This window comes from Pygoscelis adeliae, unplaced genomic scaffold (genome assembly GCF_000699105.1).
Source record: "Pygoscelis adeliae isolate BGI_AS28 unplaced genomic scaffold, ASM69910v1 Scaffold286, whole genome shotgun sequence".
NCBI lineage: Eukaryota > Metazoa > Chordata > Aves > Sphenisciformes > Spheniscidae > Pygoscelis > Pygoscelis adeliae.
The window spans coordinates 815,341-820,295 of record NW_008825076.1 but is presented as its reverse complement, the minus strand read 5'-3'; positions in this window follow the sequence as shown (position 1 = coordinate 820,295).

Genomic DNA, 4,955 nt, shown 5'->3' with positions numbered 1-4,955 from the left:
GACTACATTAAGGCCTCTGTAAAACTGGGAAATACAGTCTAAACTGCCAATTAAGGTCTTTTTAGGGGCTGGAAACTGCTCCAAAATCTTCAGGTGAAATCTGTTACACCATTGCAGTGTCAATATCCACGCTGATGAATAATGGCCATCCTGAACATGACACAGCCAAGAAGGAGGTGAGACACGGGAGCTGTCCTTCAGGGCATGTTCTCTCACTCATTTTTTGTCCAAAAACTCTCCATTCCCAGACTATGAGAATTTCTTCACCCTTTTGATTTACTCCTTAAACCTGTCAGAGTCCTGCAATGGCTCCAACAACCCAGTGAGAAAGGTAAGGCTGCCCCTTTATAACAGGCCTGTGTCAGCACCTCCATTCTCAGCCTGTAAAGGAGTAGCATTCGGGGAATAATAATTCAAAAAGAGCTATGGGAAAAGAACTATGAAATGTAAGTTAGTAAAAGGACCTTGGATGTGAGGGAAAAGTCTAACATAACAGTACAGGTGAGGCTGGAGTGAGAATGACATACCCTCTCCTTGGTTAAATCCCCCAAGTCAGACTTTCTCTGACCAGAGAAGACAGCAAAGAGGAAGGTCTGTTGTACAAGTAGAAGGTTGAAAGCATCTTTTTTTAATTGGGACTCTCTTCTCCCCCCTCTTGCCCCTAGTGAGGGAAAGGAAGACTATCTCATCTGTCTGCAGGAATAAACCAAGGAAATAATTCTCAATGATTCAGAAGCAACGAATGCCTCATGTTTTATATCTTTAGTACACTGTTTCATCTATTTATGAAGTATCTTGATGAGGGAAAACACAAATGCTGGCCTCATTGTCCTAAATGCAATTTATGATGCCCTACATACCAGAAGGAAATGCAACAAGTGGTCTCTCTAAAACCCAAGACACTTTCTTAAGAAACTGAAGTATAATATAATTTAACAATGTGTCTGAAAACCCTGTACTACTTTCTCTTGGTCTCATAGTCCGGAATTCAAGCAGCCTCCCAACCATCCCTCAGCTCCTCATATTTAAAAAAAAAAAAAAAAATCTTTGTGGTAATCCATTACTACACATGAGGGAGAACAAAATCTCTAACCCCCCCAAAGCTGGCTTCCCTAATTGCTTCTCTTTGCCTCACAGATTTTTGAGTTAGGGTTTTCAGGGTGGGGGTGAAGGGGTTAGGTTTTCTTTTTCATTTTGGATTTTCCTTTCTGTGGTCTTAATTAAACCATCACAAAATCAGAACTTGTGGTTCCCAAGTAATTGCTGATTGAGCATGTCTGTGGCAGCAGTAGGACGCAAGCCCTGCTACCTGGTACCAGTATGATGGCAGTTTGCCTGCCAGGGTGATGGATTCACCCTGAGGCTCAACACTGTGCGGGTGGGAAGGACTCTTGTCCTGCTTCTGCAAAATTGGAACAGTACATTTAATAACAAAGTCAAGAGGCCTGTGTGCTCTTGCTAGGGAAAGCCACCCTTCAACCCTCCTGCCTTGCTCTCCTTATCGATAAAATAGGAATGATGGTAATAAGCCTATGAGATTTCTGAATAAAACTGCTCTATTAGTGCTAAGGTTTATGGAAGTACCAGATTCACAAAGTTTAGACCATTCTGTGATCATAAGTGAATTTCTGGCTGGATCATCTTCAAACATGTTGAGTCAAACTAGCTAAGCCCAATAACGTAAAAAGAGCTGCTTCCCTCCTTTTGATCCTGCTTAACACACTCTTCTTCACAAATGCTGTAGGCAAAGCTTGTACAGCACTAATGCAGTTGCTATGAAGAGTACGATGAATGCAGGTGCTTGTTCATTACCACTTAACCCTGAAGCTGCTTTCCAAGTGCATGGCCTGAATGTACAGCTGATTTGCTCCTAAATTATGAAATCCAACTGTACTCTGATATACTTTCCCTGTCTTGATTTGAAGTAAGTCAGGTTACCAATCTGGATTTAGTAAATATTGTGGTTAAATAAATCAAATTTATAAACTTCTAACATTCATTTAGTCACAATCCTTCCTCTTTGTTTGAAAAGAACAGAGGGGTGGTCTTGGAAGAGAGTCTATCACTCAGCTAAACTTCAAGAAGTTATCCTTCCCTCCTCTTGTTCATTGATGTAATTAAAACTGGTTTTGCCCTCTTTTGACAAATTTTTTGACAAAACTTGCCAAATTTTGCCCTCTTTTGACTCTTAATAAAAATCAAGTGTCATTATTAATAATGCATTAATCTCAATTTATCTGAAGAAGGAAGTGTTTTCTTGAGGTTACAGCCAGGAAGTCAAAGGTTTTAATTCCCAGCTCTGACACTAACTCATTGGCCATACACAGCACATCCCCTTTGCTCATTCCCTATTATACGGCTGTTAAAGGTTTATTTAGCTTGAAAGCAAGCAGTTCTGCACACCGGTAATTCTTGGTTACTGGAACTTGGGTACCTGCATGTGCAAGTGCTAGGTTTTCATCTGGCCATACAGAATGCAGAAAGATTTGTGCTGTCATTACTGGCAACTATGTATGCATACCAGATAAGCATTTTTATAGCACTGAACTCCTCCTATGCTTTTAAAAACACAAGAAAAAGTTGTTTAGATTAAGGTCTTCAAGAATCTGTGTGAAACGTGTAGGAGTTACTCTGCTGGTAAATATTATTTCTGTAGTGAAAGTTGGTTACTTCATCAGTAGGAATAACAAATTGTAAATTTTTTGTTCCTGTATCTCTAACTGGAAGGTTCAAAAGGGATATTCTGAATCAGGAGACAGGCTGATGATGGTAGTTTATAGGTAAAAGTTAAGTGCAGAAGACTTTCAAGAGCTACAGTACAACAGCAGCAAGCAAAGTAACAATCTAATTGCTGCGTATCTTGGGGATGTTAGGAGAAAAAAAAAGACAACTAATGAGAAGCAATGCTTGAGCAATAACTGCACTTTGATTTGTCACTCATGCCAATTAATAGTGTGGAAACAGCCAAGGGGAGAAGGAGTTTACTTAGAGCAAATGTTCACATGGTGTTTTCCTTGATATTTATTCCATTAATATTTTGTTTCTGTGGATATTTGAAAGTCAGGCTAAAATAATAACATAGAAACAACAAATGGGACAGTTTGACTCACTTTGTGGGTTCAAGTGGGCTGAGGTCTGATTTCCCAAGAGTTTTGGTGTGACAATAGGCTGAAGCTTTTTCTTTAAGCCCAGGTGAAAGCTAACCTGGACCCAAGATCCCAAAGCTGTTAGCATCAGGTTTATTTTCAAGACAGAGGGAAGGGATTATTACAGGGATGACCAGAGGATATTATCAAACAAGGAAGAGTTATGGAGCACCTTTGCAGAGATCCTGCCATCCAGTCACTGATACACCACAGGGCAGCATGGAAGTGAAAACACCAAGTGACAAATGCACCAACCCAATGCCATACACACAAACGTCCTCGTTTTCCTTCGCACAGTTTGATCTGATAAAGAAAAACACTTCCTGAAAGTGCCATTTTATGACACTCAACAGACCTCAAATGACCTACCAAAGTACAGAGGGACACTGACATTTGAACTGCAGGATTTTCGTTTTCTGTCTTGTTTTCCCCCCCTGTGACTATTGCATTTGAATAACTGGAATTTTTAAAATCCCTTTTCCTCCTTTCACCATGATGTAATGCAACTGTTGCACAAGGCTAACAATGTAGAGCTACAGCTGCTGGTGCCAAGTTTGGCACCAAAAGAGATTAGGGTTGGCACCACACACCATGATCTTTAAAATAAATTTGGCAGACACACTGAAAAGGTTTGCCATGGCTGCCATAAACAGCATACAGAGCAGCAAATGGAAAAGTGCTGAAAGAGACCATGGTTTTGTTACTGGAACAAAGATGTTGATTAGTTAACCACTTAACCTAGCACCTACTTATGTATGAAAACTGAAGAGTTTTACAACAGCATATCAAAATTAAGGGCAGCAGCAGGGACCAAAGTGTAACATAACAGTGCCTTTCATATGTCCATCATACCAAACCGAGCCTACAAAAAACCACCAGCTAGCTACCTATTAGCCAGGAGAATCTGTGCACAACTGCAAGTTCCACTAGATTATTCAAAGAAAAATACTTGATCCATACAAGAACACATCTGTCTCAACAAATTTTTCTTTCCAGTACTTTTCAGTTATGCTTTCCTGAGAGGGAATTTGCTCCTACTCAATGATGCTGGAGCAGTGCTCTGGAAAGAGATGCGTATGCGTATTTTTCTTTTTTTAAATGCAGATGGAACGGAGAAGAGAAATGCAAATTTTCTTCACTGTATCTCTCTCTCCCAGCTTGAACTGAAAGAGCATGGGCTGATTTTCTCTGCTATATATAAGGGTTTGATGATTTGTGATGTGGACATCTGCCTGCAGCTGGACAGATGCCACCAGCTTATTTCACACAGACAACTAGACAGCCATGTAACAGTAGCAACTGAAAAATGCTGCTAATTTTTTTTAAACTCATTACCTCTAGCAGAAAAACTCCATATTCCATTCCAAATTTCCCCAGATTTTAAAACTCTATAAGCACCAACTCTCAAACAAGGGACCACCTTCACCAGGCAGATAAAAGTCAGAAGCACGTGTGGTGCCGTAACAGCTTTTTGCCAATCTGGTTAGCACTAAAACATGTAAGAACATTCAAAGCAGATTTTAAGCGATTTATCTGATCCTTAGTAGTAACCATGCACTTTCATAAATAGTACCGCAAGCACCCCTAATGGGATGTCCAAAATGGTGTTTGTGTGTGGAGGCATCTAAAAGTTACAGCCTCCTGTTGTAACTTACTTAGGCACAGATGAAAAGCAAGAATTGCTTTAAAGGTGAAAACTTGACCTTTTTTCCCCCCACCCGCAAAAATCAAACAAACTGAAAAAAATAGGATGTGATTACCATGACCTAACTTCTTCTCTGACAGCTTCAAATTCTTGAAACAAAACTG